Genomic DNA, 19,694 nt, shown 5'->3' with positions numbered 1-19,694 from the left:
TGGGCTCAGGCCATCTCCCTTGATACCCGGAGATCACTGAGGGGAAATGCTGGCTGCAAGACGCTTGCACAGAGAACACCTGCCTCACCTTTCTGTGTTTCTCCTCCTGTGGAAGTGAGGGTCTCCTGCCTGTGGATGGGCCACATGGACGCATAGCCGGTCACCCCGAGCAGAAGCAGCCTCGGCCTAGCAGTGTCATGGAAACCACCGCGCTCGCCCCCACATGCCTGGAGCCCCGTCCGTCCGCGGCACTGCCGAAGGCCCTCTGGTTTCCGTATCGTGGCTCAGGCTGCCCTGCTTGTTAACAGGCAGGTTTTAAATTCAGCGTTAATACCACGGTCCAGCACTCGGCACCTCAAATTTACAGCAGGAAGTCCTCCGAGGTCTCTCTGCACCCAGCCTTATTTATGGCCTCCCACTCGAGATGCCGGACGCCCCCGTCCACCCCACCCCAGGGAGCCTGGACCTGGGCACAGGATGGGGCGCAGGATGGGGCGGCGGTCACCTAGAGAAGCGTGACTCGGGCCAGGCCTTGCCGGCCAGCAGCTGTGCCTGAAGCAGCTGCTGGCCAAGGCAGCCCGGTCGGGCCTGGAACAGGCAGGCCAGCCAGGTGCCCTGCAGCCAGGCCAGGGCCCCCACCTGTGCAGCCCCTACGTTCCTCTCTCCTGATGGACGAGGAGACCAGCTTGGTGGATGCTGTGCCCGCCTGTCCCTCTGTGGGTGCCCCCCAGGCTGGGTCCTTAATGTCCCAGCAGTAGGCACATAACCTGCAGGGTGTGCTAGGAGGACGGAGGCTCAGACAGCGGCCTCAAGTCTCCCTCTGCCAGCATCAAGATGGCATTTCTGCAAAGCCCTTTCCGTGGACATTGTCTGAACACCTACTGTGCGTTCAGCCCACAGACCAGCCTCTGTGTTTAGCCTCGGCCCCAGAATGCCTCTGTGCTGCCCGCCGGTCTCCCGTCCCCAACAAGACCTGTGACCTCCCACCCTCATCCCCAGGGAAGCTCTGTTCTCAACTACCCCCCTTCCTCTATTAAAATCACAGGCCAAATCACACCTCAGAATGGGCTCTGGGGTTGCCTTTCTGCGTGGTCCATCAGGACCCACCAGCCGCCCCACCTCCCAGACCCCCCATTCCCCCAGGAGGCAGGTCCCTGGACGCCTCTTTCCCTGTCTGGCAGCTCCCTAGGCATCCATCTCCAACCAGCTCATTCCCCTCAGCGCCTGGGTGTTCCCCTCCCATCCACAGGCCCCTGCGCTCCCCAGAGCAGTCTCCCCACCACAGGAGTTGGCCTGGATCTGGGGGCTCCCCCACCTCTCTGGGCATCAACTGCTTGAGCTAAAGTAGGCGCTGCCCTGGGCGGGTAGCATCCCCAAAATTCACATCCGTCAGAACCTCAGAATGAGACCTTATTTGGAAATAGAGTCTTCACAGATGTAATTAAGTCAGAAGAGGTGGTCCTGGATTAGGGTGAGAGTTAATGCTCTGACACGTGCCCTTCTAAGCGGAGAGGACAGACAGAGGGAAGAGGGAGTCACACTGGGGTGAGGGGCTCTGACCTCAGGCTCTGGCCTCCAGAACCTGCAGGCAGTGTTTGCTGCTCTTCTAAGCTGCCCAGTTTGTGGGGGGTGGTTCCCATGCCCAGGACACTGACACAGGCACCTCATCCCTGCCCCTTCTCCCATGGGTATCAAGAGCCCATCAGCCCCATGGTCCCACCCTGAAGGACAGTCTGTGAGCAACGAGGTCCTGCCTTCCCTCGGGCGGGCTGGGTCGGGGGCAAGGACAGGACGCCAGCCATGAGGTCCCAGCCGTGGGTGGACACGGGAGCCCTGGGTGACGGGGTCTGCGGGAGCCAGGCTGGAGGTCCCTGCCGAGAGTCTGCAGGCCCAAGTGGGGTGGCCTGGGAGACCCTTGGGCCTTTGGGGACCTGCAGGGCCTCAAGGATCCCAGGGCCCCGGGGAAGGGGGCAGTAGGGAATTACAGGAAGTCCGGCAGAAGCTGGTCAGGTTCCCCGCCAGGGCCTGGCAGAGCCCGCAGGGGTGGGAGGAAGACGTGGAGCCTTATGGGGAGGAGTGGGGACAGCCAACTGCCCCCTGCTGTTTGCACAGGGCCAGAGGGCTGTCCCAGGCCAGGCTCTGGTTACCTGGCCTGGCAGAGCTGCCCAAAGCTCCGGGCACATTCATCTTGCTGGGTATCCACACTCTCCTCCCTTGCTGGACGCCTCTAGGGCTATTTCAGGCGCCTGGTGAAGACACGATCCGTCTGGCCAGACAGGGGTATGGCCCCCGCCCACTGGGCCCTCCCTGCCCAGGCAGCCTGGCCCTGCATGCTGTGGTGACTCATGCCCACCATCAGGCCACCAGCCATCTCAGGGCAGGGTGGCCCGCAAGGATTCTGCTCTCCCAGCCTCCACTGCAGGGAGACCCCCATGTCGGGGACCACTGTGCTGGGGCCACCGGGCCTCTCCTTCCAGGTCCCAAGCCAGCCTTCTGCCAGCTACTTCCCCACCCGGAAGGGGGAAATCAGAGTTACACTGCCATCCTCACACTCCCTCGGGGTCCACACCACCCCCCGGCCTCACGCCGCACCATCCTGCTCTGGGCCACGTCTCAGAACCCCACATTGCCAGGTGATTGAGCTGAGGGCCCACCACTGAGGTCCAAGGGGCGGGACAACCGTGGGTGACAGTTTCCCTGTGGATGGCAGCAGGAGTGACCAGCTCCCGGGCTGTGGCCACAGTGGGAGGGTCAGACGCTGAGACTGGCCTCAGTGCCGTGCCACAGGGGATGAGACCAAAGACTGTCTGAGTCTACGCCCACTGGGGCCAGGGTGAGTTCACACTGGTGGTACCAAGACCCCAGCCCTCACGGGCACCTGGCTGGGTACAGGGAGGGGGTTCTTGTCCTGAATCCAAAATGCCACTCCACATGCCAAGCCCTTCACACCGCATGTGCCTGCTCCCTGCAGAGCGACCCCAAACCTAACAGAAGCCCCATACATCATGTGCTGTGAGCACCAGCACCCCTGTTCCCGACAAGGGGGTTCAGCACACGGGGCAGAGCTGAACTTGGACCCCCCACTGCCACCTCCCCTTCATCCCCATCACATTTTCCAAAAATTCAAATATGCACAGAACCCAGAAAATGAAATTGCTTCTGTCCATTTCATGCTGCAGTTCCCATTCTACTCCCTATGTACCGGTTACTGGAAAGCAAGTTTCACAAACGGCTTTCTGTAAAGGACTTGTTTTTGGCGAGTTTATACAGCTACCTTTGTTCATATAAAAATCTGGAAGCTGCCTTCTGTGAGCTGGGCCCCTCCGCCTTGGACACTTAGGGAGGTATTTCTGCATGGAATATGGTCCCTGCTCTGAGGGAAATAACGAGCAGGCACAGTAAATTCTGAAGTGGAATTTGTTTAACCTATCACCCCCACCCCTACCCCCCCGGCAGTAAGTGTGACACTGGGCGGCCTAGAGCACTGAGGTATTTTTATGACGCTTGGCAAGTCCGCTTGGGAGGCTGGAGGAGACCCGCCAATCGGAGCTGCTGCCGGGGTGGGCTCACTCCCCGGCTGACTCCTCTCTCAGCAAAGGTTCTGCAGCCTCACGGGTCTCTGCAGCAAACCATTTAATCGTAAGTTCATTCGTTCATTCGTTCATCCATTCACGGCCAACTTCGCTCTCTAGCCAGGCTGACTGCTGCTGGACAGGACCATGAAGATACTGCCCCCGGCCCCGGTCTGCCCTGACACGGTGGGACAGGCCATGGGGAGCGGGGAGTTTTGTAACACTCCCAGAAGGAAGGGCTGAAGGAAGAAGGAGGGTCCCAAGAAGCTTTGCTGCCCCTTGAGCAGCACATGCGGGTGGCCTTCACAGAGGGTGAGCCTCCCGGCTCTGGTCGTAAGCAAGGAGAGGCTGGGGAACCCCAGAGAGTGCGCTGGGCATCTCCAGGAACGCCCTATCTCCCTGCTCGCTCACACACAGCGTGCTCCATGGGCCTCGGTCTGCAGCCACAGGGCAGAGTTGCTTCTTCCTGCCAATGGCAAGGATTTGGAAGGAGGTGATGGGCAGACCAGGAAGGTGAGAACTTGATCCGACACACACGTCCACACTGGAGACACAGCCCCTCACCGAGAGAGGCCCAGCTCATCACCTCATGGCCCTGGGTTTTGTGAGACTCTGACTTTTCGGCCCCAAAGCGCGATTAGGGCCCCATGACCGTCCCATGGAGAGACTGTCCCTCCATGGCCATCAGCCTCCAGGGGCTGCTATAGTGTCTGGGATCAGCAGGGCATTCAGGGAAATGGGGACAGTTTCACTGCTAGAACGCCCTCCTGAAATTGACGTTTTATCATTTGAGTCTTAATTGAAATAAGTTAGGAAAATTCTCCCCCACTTGGCTTTGCAAAGCAAAGGAATCGACCTATGTGAAATGGCGGGTGCCCATGCAGGTGCTGCAGCCCCAGCCCAGCTCACAGCCCGCATCTCTCCCCTCAGCCCCCACCTCTGCCCACAGCCCCCATCTCTGCCCACAGCCCCCTTCTCTGCCCAGCCTGAGGGCTCTGTCCAGCTCAGGCCCTGGGGCCTCGGGCAGCATCCCCACAGTCACCCTGCAGTCTCCCTCCACCCTGGAGGCGTGGCGGGTGCCACCTCTGCTCTGCATCAATATTGACCCAGCCTGGTGGGAGTGGGGGGCCCAGCGGCCCGCAGGGGGCTTGCAGAGTCATTCACGCCTGCCGTGCTCCCCAGGCCCCTGAAATGTTTGTGGAAAGCTGGAAACCACCCTGGGCTCCACATTTACATTGGGAAAAATAACAGGGTGTTTTGGGTTTTTTTTTTCATGAAAAGTTCGTTAATGGCTTCTGGAGGGGAAAGAAACCTTGAAACCTTGGTATCAAACTTACCAGGAGTGTGAACCTCACTGTTGTGCCTGCCACGAGGCCCGGCAGGCGTGGAGCCAGGGTGGAACATTCCGGGGCGGCTTCTCCTCAGAGCACTGATGCCAAGGTTTGGTTTGGGGGAGGGCCAGTGCGAGACTGGGCACTGTGTGTGTCCAGGCTGTGCTTCCTGCAAAGGGGGACCTGCACAGGTAGCGTGGAACCCTGATGAGTAGACAAGATCACAGAAGCTTCTGGAACCTCTCCCAGGGTGTGGACACAGCTGCCTAAGTCACACTGCACTTGACCTGCAAGTATTTCAGTGGCTTTTGTCTGCTCAGGTGGCCAGAGAACAGAGCCCCACTGACAGGGGGGCTTAATAGCAGGAATGTGTCTCCTCCCAGTCCCGGTGCTGGACATGGAGATCAGGGTGTGGGCAGGGCTGGGTCCTCCGGAGGCCTCTGTCCTCGGCATGCACACGACCGCCTTCTCCCTGTGTCCTCCATGGTCTCCCCTGTGCGCGTCGTGTCCTGATCTCCTAAGGACACCAGGCATGTTGATTAAGACCCATCCTAACAACCCCATTTTTACCTTCACCACGTCTGTAAAGACCCCCTCTCCAAATACAGTCACATCCTGAGGAACTGGGGGCTGGGGCTTCAACACAGGAACTTGGGGGACACATTCTGCCCATGAGAACTTCAGTCTCTGACAATCGCCCTGGGGTGATGGTGAAAATAAAAATCACTGCCCGGACGCTCAGAGTTTTGTAGGTGCATCAGCCCCACAGACAGGGGCATCGTGATCTCCCCATTCCCAGGCCCAGGGGTGGGGCATGGAGATGGGGACACACTCGCTGTCCAGGGGTCCCAGGCCTCTGCCATGGGAACCCCAAGGGACATGCAGGACCACAGGATTGGTGGAGAGGATGGAGATGACTTGTAACTCACTCTGAGCAGTCCCCAGGAGTCCTGAAGCCACACCTGCACTAGGCGCACCAACTCTCTGAGCCTCAGTATCCCCATCTATAAAGTGGGTACAACCAGAGTCCCCACCTGGAGGTCACGTGTGTCAGCACTTTGGCTGGCGCTGGAGGAGAAGGTTTCCTTTCCGTGGCCACTCTCATTATCATCAACGACGCCACAGATTGGGAAATCACATCCAGGTGCAAAGGTGGGCAGAGGGCACACAGCTCCTGCCAGAGGCAGCACCCAGATGGGCCTGAGCGACCAGTGCCCTGGAAAGTTTCTCCTCCCCACCTCCCCCAGGAAGGCTGCTGCCTGTGCGTACCCCTGACACACGGGCCCGGCCCCCACACGCCCGCCCTAGCAAAGGTGGGGCCTGGCCATGGAGGAGCACGGCCTCCTGAGATGCCACGGCCTCTGGGGGCACCAGGGGCCACTGCCTGTGGCCAGCACTTCCTGGGGGACCAAGGCCTTCCCGCTCCCCATGGAGATGCACCAGCCTTCCACCTGACCGTTAATGGGGCCTGATAGCTAACAAATAATGAGAGGGGACAGTATGCAGGTGGATTTTCACTGGGGGGTTTGCCTCATGTGCTCTCTGGGGAGCAGGGTGAGTGGGACGCTGGGTGACCAACGGCCACTCCAACCCCTTCTGGGGCGTGTCTGGGGTTCTAGCCCAGCTGGGCTGTGTGAGGGGCCCAGCCCTGACTCCAGCCATGGGCAGCACTTTCCAGGAAGCCTGGAAAATCTCCTTGGGACCCGCCCCTTCCTCAGAGAGTGGTGGGTGACTTGGGGAGGCGGGTGAGCCCCTGGGCCCCACGGGGCCACGTGGACGGGTACAGGGTATGTGTGCACGCAACCTGTGGGGCCCGGACGAGGAGCACCAGCTCCTCACTCTGAGCCACGGTCCTTGGCTCTGGGTAGACCCCGTCCACACCCCCAGGGAGACCACATCCCCTCCTGCACCTCTGCAGTGTCTTCTCCATGCCAGCTTCTCCCAGGAATGCCAAAGGCTGTCCGGGATCCTGGGCCCACACCCCCGGCCTGGCCCAGGCCCCCCACCCCTCCTGCTGGGCCCAGCCCTGACAAGGACTTTCATTTCTCCAAACTCAAAGCCACTCCCCGACCTGGGAGGGCCAAGCCTGCATCCACTGCTTGTATGACATGGCACCTGAGCTTCAGTCCCCTCCTGCCTAGGAGGAAACCCAGCCACCTGGCCGGTGAAGCCTCTGCTCAGCCAGTGCGCCTCCGCCCTCCCTGGCCCGAGCGACCTCACTTTGGTCTTTCAGTTTTTGGAAAAGTTCGGATTTGTCTTTAAATGACCACAATACAAATGGTCTGGATGAGTCACCCCCAAACCTGGGTCATCTTGGCTGCCATGAATCTTTCTATTTTAATTTATTGAGTTGAGATTCACATAACATAAAATTAACCATTTTAAATGAACATTCTCAATTCGGTGCAGCCACCACTTCTCTGGAGTTCTGGAAATTTTCTACCCCCCGGAAGGAAACCCCGGCCCCATCGGTCACTCCCCATGCCCCTCCCCCAGCCCCTGGTGATCAGTGATCCATTTTCTGTCTCTGTGGATTTGCCCGTTCTGGACATTTCGCATACATGGAGTTACACACTATGTGGCCTTCTGTGTCTGGCTTCTCTCGCTAAGCATCATGTTTTCAAGGTGCATCCATGTTGTAGCAAGTGTCCGTGCTTCATTTCTTTTCATGGCTGAGTGATACTCCGAGTGTGGACGGACCACACTTGTTTACCCCTTGGCCTGGCCCTTGTCACCAGTTGTCCCAGGGCCACGGGAGCAAGCACTGCCGAGCCTCCACACTTGGTCCCAGCCCACGTAGCTGGCCACCACGCACCAGGTTTCGGCTTTGCAGCAGTTTATTCTGGGGACAGGCTCTCCAAGGACAGGTTGGATTTCACTAATTTTTTTTTTAAGTGAGCTTTTTTTTGGGGGGCCGCACCGCATGACATATGGGATCTTAGTTTTTCCTGACCAGGGATCGAAACTGTGCCCCCTGCAGTGGAAGCACAGAGTCTTAACCACTGGACCATCAGGGAAGTCCCTGGATTTCACTCATTTTAATCAGCCCCGGTGTGGAGTATCAGGGCCCCAGGGCCGTCCCAGCTGCCCCTCTGTGCAGAGACACTAATTCCCTGTTCACAGAGGTCACTCACGTCTGCCGTCCCCACCAAAGGGCAGCCCCCATCATTTCAGAAGCAGGCTCTGAGGCTGGTGTAAAGGGGCCATCTGTGTTCAGTCACCTGATCACTGCAGAGCCCCCCACGTGAGGAGCAGTGCCCAGACAGGCTAAGAAGCATATCTCAGGCTGTGTGGCCATGGGCAGAGCGGGAGGCCAAGCCCCGCAGCCTGCCCAGGGTCCAGACCTTCCCTCTCCGCTCTCCTGAGCTCAGCTTCCAGCTGACTTTCCTGCTGGCATTCCGAGGAAAATCCAATCCTCCTGGGTGGAAACGGCATCTGTCCAAATGAGTTTTCCGAGTCTGGTTGAAAACACTCTGGGAAGCTCCAGGAGAGAAAATGTGGTTTTGATTTTCTGGGGCAGCCAGGCCCCCAAACTCAGCCCACGTGGCCCAAGCACGAGTCTCTCCGATTCTCAGCCAGATGCAGCGCATCACTGAGCAGGAGCTTGCTGACAGGTGGCCTCTCTCCAGGGCCTGGGGCTCCTGTCCTAGGGTGCTGCTCCCTCCGGCCTCACCTTGGACAAAGCCCGCGTCTGAGCTCTGACTGGTCACTTCTCAAGGTCACTAAGAAACTTGGGCAGGGAAAGAGCTGACCCCATGGGGCTTCCGGGACATCCCGACCAAGCCTGGGTTCACAGCTGCTGCCTCCTACCTGGGACTGTCCAGCTAGGTAGTGAGCTCCTCTGCACAGGAAGGTTGCCAGAGCAGCTGGGCACGTGGACAGAGGCGAGGTCCTCCCAAGCGCCCATGCCCATTCTTGTCTGAAGTCAGAGGTGTTGGTTGTGTCCACCTCTGGCTGGAGGATCCCAAGCCCGTAGGCAGCAGGGAGGGTCCGGCCACCCAGAGTCCATGGAGGAGGTCTGTGGGCGGCTCCTGCTTCCTCTCCCAGGCCAGACTCTTGGGAGCCCACAGGAGCACTTTGGGGGAAACCCGTGGCCTCTGGGGGCTGAGGTCATGGGGAAAAGGTCCTCCTGCTCCCAGGGGTCCCTGGGGTTCTACTCACTTCCCTGCACCCCACATCAGCTAGAGAGCAACTCAAGAGGCCTTACCAGTCTCTGATGCCTTGTAACACGGAGACCCCAGTTCCCCATCGGCAGAGCGGGGAGACCCCCGCCCAGGCAGGGAGTCTGAGCAGTATCATGAGGGGTGTCGGCAAGTTCCAGGGCTCAGCTGGGGGATGGGACTGGGAGGTACCCGAGCGCCCCCCACCCACCCAGACTCTGCCTCCGGAGCCCCTGTCCACCCCTGATGGTCAGCTCATGTGCCTGACATGAGGCGCTGGGGTCAGCAGTGACCACAGTGGGCCCGCCGCTGCCCTCTTGGGGCTCATGATGTGTGGGGAGGAGTCCCACCTGTTGCAATGACAGCTGACGGTGACCTGGGCTACTAGGGAAATAATCAGATAGGCTCATTATGTGGGGTAGTGCAGAAGGCTTCTCGGAGGAGGAGGCATCTGGGCCGAGGGTGACGGGGCCAGCAGGGGAGAGGCAGGGCAGGCACATTTAGCGCTGAGGACACCACTCCCCACTTCTCCCAGGAGGGGAGATGTCCCCTTATGGCAGCAACTTGTAGGACGGTCTGGCTGGTGCGCCTTCCCCTTCCTCCCGACAGTGGAAGCAAACAGGTAACCCACTCAGTTCCCGTCAAGTCTCCTGGGAAGCAGCAATGCCCGTTCCGGCCTCTCTTTCTTCCCCCATCTCTCTCTCTTTAAGTCTGGTGCAGGGACGTTCTGGCCAGCCAGCCCGGCTCCCCTCGTTGAACCCTCCCTCCCTGCCCATCTCCTCCACCTCCCCTGCAGCCCCCACCCAGGGGCGGCTCCTTGGAGTACTCACCAGGCCAGGCTATTTGTATCCCCTCTTGACACCCACCCAGGAGCCAGGCGCTATACCTGGTTAATTGTTTCCTACCGCTGTTGGGAGCCCCCACCCACACACCTCCCACAGGCTGCCCCCTGCCTGCTCCAGAGCTCTCAGAGTCTGTGTGCACCCCTGATGACCCAAGGGCAAGGTCTCTGGGGCTGCTGGGCACGCATGTCTCCGTTTCGTGGGCCTCCTCCCCAGGGACCACCCAGCCTCGCAGCCTGGCCCCAGCACTCATGGTTCTGGCTTATCCACCCCATGGCTGCATAGGAATCTCCCAATTTAGTCCATTGCTCAGGCTCCGTGGGGCTCAAGCCTCTGCTCACTCAGGCTGACCTCCTGGCTGCCCATGGGGGAAGCTGTTCCTCTCTTTCCCCGTTGGCTCCCTCGCCGCTCTGAGGTGCCCAGGCAGGCGGACTTGGGTGCCCATTTCCCAGATGGGTAAACCGGATCTGAGCCTTCCCAATATGCCCAGCCCAGGGGAACCAGCAGGGACCGTGAAGCGGCGTCTTGCTGGGGTCCCAGCATCCATCTGGGTGGCAGGGGTAGGAGGGCATTTTGCAGACTGGAGCTTCAGGGGCTCAGTATCAAGGAGGATTTGGGTGGGGCCTCTCCGGGGCTTCATGCAAATGAGCCTGCGCTGGGGCTGTTTTGTAACAGCCTCGCCCACACTCCGGATCTGCCGCGCCCGCTGCCGCCCACGGACCCTGCGGAATTAGCTCGCAAATGGGAGGAACAGGTGACAGGGAGCCCGCGTGAGGGGAGTCAGCCCCGCCAATCTCACACCCGGGTGTGCGGAGCGGGAGGCAGGCGGGGGCGAGGGCCTGCGACCCCATCAACCCATCACAATCAAGATGTAGTTTGTCTCCTTTCCAAAGGCACCGAGCTGGCTGTGTCCCTGCTTTGCAAGAAAATGACTTTCCTGTCAGCTGGGAGCAGGACGCCCACCTCCCCAAAGCTCCAGCTCTGTCTTCCTCCACAACAGCGCCTGCTCCATCCACACTGCGGGCATTCCCGAGGCGATGAAAACCCCCGCTCAGCCTGGCCTGTGACATCCATCTGCCCGGGGTGGGGCTGGGGCTGGTGTTTCATGGAAGGAAACACTCCAGCCAGCGCTTCCTGCTCAGGTTGCCTTCTGTCCCTGCCTCTCCCTCTGGGCCTGGCGGTCAGGTCAAGGGGGCAGGGCCGGGCCAGGCTCCGCGTCCAGCAGCCCCCAGTGTGCACCCCACCCCCACCCACCACTCAAGCCAGCTCCCAAGGGTGCCTGCGGGGCCTCCCTGGCCTCAGGGCCAGCCTGAACATCCAAATGTGCTGGCCGCCCTCCCGGGGTGTCCAGAGGGGTCCAGAACATTTTCTCAGCCTTAGATCGTCCTCTAACTAGGACACCCAAGAATGCTTCCCTCTGTGGGTGATGCCAGCGCATTCGGGTCCCCTGGCAGGCCAGCTTGGGGGCTGATGGGGCAGAGGCACCTCTGGCATGACCCACCGAGGCAGAGCCCAGGAGGAGCATCTGAGCCCACAAGCCCCTTCCATCCAGCTGACAGAGTGAAGGCCCTTCCCCTTCCCAGCGAGGAAGCCCACAGTGCTCAGAGGACAGACAGGTGTAGGGTGTCCTTTAGGGCAGCAGATCCTGGCACGTCCTGCCGCTGGGGCCTTGCCCCACTTTGCTTTTCTGCCCAGGGCTTGGCCTGCAGCCCTGGCCAGCAGAGTGACCACGGGGGAATCACAGACCCTTCAGGCCTTTGCTGAGATCACACTGGCTGAGCACAGGCCAGCCCAGTGCCCAGCACATACTGTACGGTCGCCACTGTCCTCACGCCCCCTACCCTTTTCTGCACACCCGCCTGCCCCCCCAACCCCTTACGAATAGATGCCTCCCCAGGTCCTCACAGAGCATGTAGGTTTCCTCTTTTAACAGGACCATGCTCCCCACCCAGACATTCCTCTCCGGGGACCTGGGCAGCTGTGAGGGGCTCCCGCCTGCCTTGCCCTCCTCACCCTCAGCAGGAGGAAGGCGTTCTGGACTCCCTTTCACCATCGCTCTCTTCACCATCACTTACCTGTTTCAGGATATTTTCTTTCTGTCTGCTGAATAGAGTGGAACATTCCACAATGTGGAAACGTGGGGACATGGGTCCCCTGACTCTGGGAAGAAAAGTTCCAGAGACCCCACTTTCCATAGAGTGATCAGAAGAACTTTGGGTTGATTTTGGAAGAAATCCTCCTACATGTTTTTCTCACTGCCCTGCCTTAAAAAAACAACAACAAAACAAAACACAAAAACCCTTATCCTGGATGTGAATGGAATCTCCCGGGTGAATGGAATCTCACGGTGATCCCTGCCTTGGGAGGCTCCGTGATGCCTGGCTCCTTCTCCCAGCCGTGTTGGACCCCAATGTGTGTAAAGATCATAATTCACTTACTTACTCAAAGGGCACTTGGGAGGCTCCCAGTTTGCAGCCTACAGAGAACCTTCTAGTCCTGTGAGCACAAGAGCTTTTGGCTGTGTGTGCACACCCAGGAGCAGGACTGTGGGGTTGTAGGGCACCTATGTGTCACCTGCAGGTAGGACTAAAGCCGTTTTGAGGGATGAGGCCCTGGTTCCCCACATCCTCTCCAGCACTTGGTGTTTTCCCTCCTCTTAATTTTGGCCTTTCTGGCAGGTGCCACCCCTTCTGGAGAAGGGAGTTCACACACGCTTCAGCTGTTTCTTGATAATTCAAGGTCTCAATCATCAGTGTTACTCACAGTTCCAGATTAAATAGCTCAGAGCAGACCAGCCCTCCCCATGTTGTGTGCTTAGCACCCCTCTCACAACAACTCACCGTGCATAGACCACCAGACTGCCAACCAGAGTGCCCGGGGCTCCCAAGACCTCCTTTGTGCCCTGTCAGCCACCCCTTTTCACTCCCTGCCACTCCTGTACAAATATTGTCACTATCTGAGACATATTGGAAGAGAAAACAGTGAGTCCCTGGGCATCCTGCCATGCTGCTGCCCTGCCCTTCTGTGACCACTGGGCCTTCGTCCGGCTTCAGGCTTTGGAAGAACTGAGACTCGCCTCATCTTCCTCTGTTCATTCACAGATTCATAGTCAGCAAATACTCCCTGAGCATCTGGTCTGTGTCCAGAACAGCCTATGTCATGGATGAAGCTCAAGCACAGCCACAGACCTGACCCTGTTGAGCTCGTAAGGCCACCCAGGGGCACACTACCCATGCTGGGATGGGGTTGCCCCCCCAACACTGCCCCCACCCACAACCCAAAGTGCATGTTTTCCACAGAGGGGCGTGGGCAGTGTGGGACCTCCCACACTTGTTTATTGGGTGACCACCGTCCTGGTTCTCCAGGGACAGAGGGCCTCCCAGGATACATGACAGTCAGTGCCAAAGCTGGAAATGTCTGGAGAAATTGCGGTGAGTATGGACCCAGAGTTGTGGGGGGCTGCACCTGGGTCCTGGCCCAGACACTCTGCCTGCCTTGGCCATGGCTCAGGTCTGCCCCTGTGTCTTCTCAGTGCTGTTGCCCACTCAGGTCCAGTGAGAAAAGAGCCAGCCAGGGCTGCCTAAATGGGCTTCTGAGACTGAGTGAAGGAGCGAAGGATGATGCCATTTACCAGGATCTGTACTAGGCAAGCCTGAGGTCACAGATCCCTGCTCAGAGGCAAGACTCTATGGAGGGGATTTCCCTGGTGGTGCAGTAGTTAAGACTCTGAACTCCCAATGCAGGGGGCCCAGGTTCTATCCTGGTCAAGGAACTAGGTCCCACAAGCATGCAGCAACTAGCAGTTTGCATGCCACAACTGAGGAGTCCATGTGCCGCAACTAAGGAGCCTGCGAGCCGCAACTAAGGAGCCCACCTGCCGCAACTAAGACCTGGCGTAACCAAATAAATAAATAAATATTTTTAAAAAAAGACTCAGTGGAAACATCTCAGGGAGACGTCTCCATGACAACCCGCAGAGGAGGCTGGTCCCTGTGTAGGTTCCTACAGTCCCCTCCACTTGTCTTGTGTGACCCTTTCTTGATGCACTGAGAAGGGGGCAGGGCTAGGTTAGTCTCCTTCTCCTTTAAAGTCCTATACCTGGTGTCTGATGGTCATTGGATGGATGGAGGGATGGATGGGGAGAATGTCGGCCCTGTCCAGCAAGCAGGCCGACTCCTTGCTGGGGTGTGAGTCCTAACTTCAGCTCAATGACAACTTTGGGTGATGTGTATTTAGTGGCTGCTCCTAACCAAATCCTGTGCTAAGGACTCATCTCCCATGCTTCTGATCACCGTTCCTGGGGAGGTACACACCATCCTTCCCATTTTACAGAGGGACCTCAGAAGCCAGAGAGGCCTACCAGATGCCAGGCACCGTGACCCTGTCTTGATAACCCCCTCCTGTTTGGAAAAATGTAGAAGACTCAGGTTTCTAGAGCTAGGGTCATCCAGGCCCTCTGGCCACCTTCATCCCACCCCTCCCTCTCCCTTTAGTGAACAAGCTCCTCAGAAGACCCATGTGACCCCAGGAAATTGGGCAGAAGGAAGGGGAGACCCCCCCTTTGGGGGTGATGCCCAGAGTGTCCAGGCCCACCTTAGTCCCACACTTGTGTGTGAGCGGGGACGCACACACAACCATCGGGGGTACAGGGTACAGAAGCGTAGACAATACTTCCCAGTGGTGTCCAGACGCCCTGCCACCGATGAGACACTTGTTATCTGGAAATGGATGTGGCCTCTCCTCCATGCAGCCCTGGCTTGATGGAGCTCCCTCCACCCAGGGACACCCAGCACTTGCCTTCTGCCTGCACTAGGGGCTGTCCTCTGGACAGAGCAGCCCCTCATCCTCCATCAGCCGGGATCTGGAGCTGGTCCAAGTGTCCCAGTGGTGGTGTCACCTGTCCCTTAACATCCAGCCCAGGAAGGGACATTGACTGCCTGGTCAGGTCACACACCCTGCTTATTCTCCCACATCCCCTGCTTATTCTCCCACATCCTCATCGCCCCACGGCAGGGGGACCCCTCTCCCAACTTGTCTGGCATTTCAGTCCCCTCCCTTCCACCCCCAAGATGACACCCAGGAGGCACAAGACATGCCGTGAAGGAGCAGGAAACCAGGGAGCCGGCACCAGATCCTCTAGGCGGTTTCCAAATCCAGCCCCCCAGGGGGTCGCAGGGAGGAGCCGGCTGATCCTCCCCCGCGATGCACTCCTAAGTCACAGGCTCAATTTTTCTGGTGGGAGAGCTAGATCTGTGGGTGGCACTTTTTTTCCTGGTGACGTCTAAATAACCATGACAGCAGCAGCAAAGGATGGCAGAGCCTGGCTCTCGGAAGAGTTTCTTCTGGGTCTTCCAGGCTCCCTCTACCCTCACCTCTCTCTTCCCCTCTTCTCTCTTTTTTTCTACCCTCCTCACCTCACCTGTCTCCTCTTTCCTCTCCTCTCAATCTCTCTCCTCCCCCCTCCCCATCCCTGCCTTCTGCTTCTCACAATGCAGGGAGCACAGCCACTGCTGGCCTCTGTCCCCTGAGCCAGGAAGTAGAGTCCAGGGGCCAGGATGCCCACCCGCCAAAGTCCCCTCTGTATCCAAATATTTACACTGTGTCTGCACACAAAAATTAATACATCGATTTTGTCAGCCGATTCCCACTGCCCGCTTGGCCTCTGGAGAGTCAGGCCGGTACTGGCCCGTCCTGCCCGCCACAACGGCAGCACCCACAATGCTGCCCAGAGGCCGGCTGGTAGCGCATACAAAGCACCCGTCCGGCCATTATCATTCCGGAGCCGAAATCCACCCCGGCGTGCATCTCATCGGTCATTCAGCAGCCCTTAATGACTTGTCAGTTCCTTGCCCTGCCATTTTCTGTCTAATTAATTCTTTTATTGTGCACCGGATAAAGCAAGACAAAGGCCTCCCCGGCAATAATGATTCATTAAAATGCAGCGCCTTCGCTGGCGCTCTTGGCCCTGCACCAGCCCGGCTGCTCTGCTCAGCCGCCTGCACTCCCGCCAGGCCTCCAGCACCTTAACCCTTTGCGGGGTCCTGCGGGTGGCACCCTGGCCCAGGGAGCCAGCGAGCAGGGCCGACCTGACCCGGTTAGGGACCTCTTGGAAAGGCCCAGCAACAGCCTCAGCAGACCGAGACCTGCATTCTGGCCCCAGCCCCCTGGGGACGGCAGGGGTTATGGAGAGCTTGGGGGGGCGGGGGCGAGGTATCCGCTGCACACAGGACCTTGCTGGGGACAGCCCAGCCTGGGCAGGGGAAGCAGGAAGGCTGTGCAGGCCTCCACCACCGGCCATTCTGGGGCTGAGCTGAGGAAGTCACTATGAGGCTGGGGGAGATGAGGGGAGGGAAGACCCCAGGGGTCCGGGGACAAGTCTGCCAGCAGGATGGGGCAGGAAGGGTCCTGTCCCATGTGTCCAAGTGCTGGCCTCAGGCTCACCAAGTAAATCCTCAAGGCACCTCGGTGAGACCATCATCACCCCATGGTCATGGGGGGAAACTGAGGCACAGAGGGGTTGACAGGAAAGTGGCAGAGCTTCTATCCACCGGCCCAGACTGCTGTACTGCAGGGAAGCTTGGAGGACACCTCAGTGCAGCAGGAGGGGTCCCAGAGGCAGAGGCTGGGACGGGGGCATCCCAGGCCCCTGGCCTTTGAATGCACATTCTCTGCCCATTTCACTTTTACTTAATTTTCTTACCAGCAAATCCACCTTATTCTGCAGATGAGCAAGAAGCAGCATCATGTGATTGAAGGTGGTAATAATAGCACCAAGAGTTCTCTCAGGTATCTGTGCAAACGCTCCATCGCGGGCAGGTCCTAATCTCACTGAGTCCCCCCAGTATGTCAGGGGGTCTTTTCCATCTTTCCTCCCTCCCAGAGGGAGGCCAGGTATCCCAAAGCCAGCCTGAAGAAGCAGAAGACAGGACACCTCTCACAGCCTGGTTGCCCAGGCACGCAGCCAGGGGTGGGCAGTGCTGGGCTCTCAGGGGCAGTCCTCGGCCCCACTCTCTGCTCCAGGACGTTCCTCACATGAAGGGGGGGCTGGAGCCCCATGTGCATCTCCCTCTTTTGCTCCTTCCCTCCCTGACTTTTCCCCTTTGTAGCCTCCTGCAGCCCCATCCTTGGAGATATCTGTACAGCTGCTCCCTCCTGGAGGAGTAGTGCCTGGGCCAGGGGGCCCGAGTTTGGGGGCAGAGTGCGGCTACAAGTCTCCTTCCTCGAGAATGATTCCTTACCCCCAGTGCCTGGCAGAACAGCCCATCTCCCTTGTCTTGGGGTCTACACTGGCTCTGGGGTGAGACTGGGGGATTTGGCATCACGGGCTTTGTGGCCTCCAGACTAGGTCCTGGTCAGCACAGGTTTTCCATGAAGCCTGTTGGAATGTGTCCAAGGAGGCCGTCCACACAGGGTGTGAGGGCTTGCCTAGTGTCTGGTGGCCATCGAGTCACCACCTGGAAACACATCCTCCCAGCCCCACCTGATGCCATGGACCGCAGCCGCTGCAAACCTGATCAGCCAGAGATGGCATCCACAGAGACCCTAGAGCCCTCTGTCCTGGGCTGGACTGGAGACCCCAGCTACACACTGGGGAGGAAAGAGTTGGTTCCACACCAGGCCAGGACTCTAAGTCTGTGATGCCCATCCTGAGTGCTGTCCCCCTAAATGTGGGCCAAAGTTGCAGCAGGCTGGGTGGGTCCTGAATCTGACCCTTGGGATCGGCCGGGTGAGCAGGACTTTGGGCCTCTCCCAGGCAGCTGCTCAGAGGACACGGGCATTCCCTGAAGCTGACAGCCACACTGGCCATGAACTCCCATCCAAACAGAAAATCCACTTCTGAAAGCCGATATCATCCCAGGAAGAGTGATTGTGAACCAGAAGGGGCCTTTCCAACACATCAGAGCAGGGCTGGATCATAAATGCCATTTCCCCTTTCTCCCTGAACAGGGCACTCTGTTCATCTGAGATCAGAGAGGCAATGCTCTCTGTTCTGCATGAGGAAATGAAAAATGAGGAACTTTTCCTGCCAGCCTGGCCCTGGGATGGGCCAATGGAACAGTCTAAATGAGAACAGGACTGCGGACCAGCTTGAGCAGACACTCTCTTAGACTTGGGGCGAGGCGGGGCGAGGCCGACCTTGGGAGTAACCTCGTCAGCTGGGCTTTCCTCAAAAATCCTTCACCAGCCTGAGGACCAGGGTAGCCCAGGGAGCCCTCTCAGCAGCCCTGACCCCCGGGGGGCCACCCCAGCTGGCTTCTCAGAGTGTCACTGAGGGACCCAGCATTTGGGGAGACAGAGACCCCACCACTTCTAGGGTCCTTGGCTGTGGGCTCGGCCTGCGATGTCTGCCTGAGAATGCTCCCAGCGGGGAAGCCACCAGCCCAGGCCCCAAAGACGGGAGGGGGCCCTGGAGGGGCAGGGACAAGGTGCAGGGCACTGGGTCTCCATGCCCTCGGCCAGGCAGGGTGTGGTTGCGCCAGGACCACATGGCTGTCCTTCCTCTCCCTGGAGCGTCACGAGCTCAGATGTAGGAAACCCATGGGAACCCTGCCCAGAACCCAGGGCCATGGGGGCTGTCACACAGGGTGGGTCAGCGGGAAAAGACCGGGACCTGGGGAGTTAATACGCAGGAGCCCCTCCAACTCCAAACAAAACTGGCAGAGCCTCCAGCCCTCGGGAACCTGGCAAGGCCTGAGCGATCCCAGAACAGCAAAGGGGAGGCCTTGCTCCCTCTGTCAGCAAGCTGGACGCTGGGGGCTTTCCTTGGTTTGGGGTGTCAATGCGAGGGCTTAGAGGGCCATATGGACCTGGACAGCCCTTCGCTGGATGCAGGGCAGGCTGGGCTGGCTCCTCGCAGGCGGCCGGCTGTGAAGGCAGCGGGCCTCCATGAGCCTGGATGTCTACATCCCCCCACCTCAGACCCGCCTCACCCGGGAAGCTTGGCAAACACTGGTCTCACGAACCCTCATAAATCCGGGCAGCTCTTCCCAAACGCTGCTCTTGGCAGGCCCTGGATGTGGCTCCCCAGCGCGGGGTGAGGGACGCGCCCTGGATTGCAGCCACGCGAGCGGCTGGGCAGGCGAGGGGACGGGTGCGTGGCCCTATACCCAGGCCATCCATTAAAATTGCATAGGTTAACTGCCTTGCGTATCTGGGTTCTCTTGAGAAGCATAATCTTCCTCTCACCCCCAGATGCATCTGCACAGCTCAGAGGTGGGTGCCTCCAGGCCCGTGTGCTGGGGAGGCCCAGCCAGGGAGCGAGGCTGCCCCTCGCTTGCTGTTGCTCCCACAACCGTTTCTTCCTAGAAACCCTTTCTGCCAACCAGACAGTCCTGTCCGGGGCCTGCAGGGCAGCTTTTATCCAGCTCCCAGCCTGGCTCTGAGCCAGTGCCCGAAAAATGTCGTCAGCCACCCAGAAACCAGCTCTGGGATTCGCCTGGGAGGAAACCACGGCCCAAATCTGGCCCATCTGGACCCATTTTGCCTACTGAGAAGGTTCCCCCCCCAACACACACCAGGAGGAAGATGCATCCCCCGCTTCCTGGAGGCTTCTGAGATCTATTCTTTTCAAATTCAGATGCAGCACCCAAGAGGGAGGGTGGTCTGGCCAGCCGGCCCCTCCCCCCGGGGAGCCTGGGGTTAACCCTCACAGAGCCCACTCCTGCCTTGGCCAAACTCCTTCAAAACAGGACCCCCATGGTCTCGGAGACCCACAGCCCCCACGCTTATGGAAAGCAACACACAAAATGCAGCCCACGTAGATAAAAAGCATTTTTTAATTTTATCAAA

This window comes from Lagenorhynchus albirostris, chromosome 15 (assembly GCF_949774975.1).
Source record: "Lagenorhynchus albirostris chromosome 15, mLagAlb1.1, whole genome shotgun sequence".
Lineage (NCBI taxonomy): Eukaryota > Metazoa > Chordata > Mammalia > Artiodactyla > Delphinidae > Lagenorhynchus > Lagenorhynchus albirostris.
The sequence above is the reverse complement of the archived record's forward strand: the minus strand, read 5'-3'. Positions refer to the sequence as shown.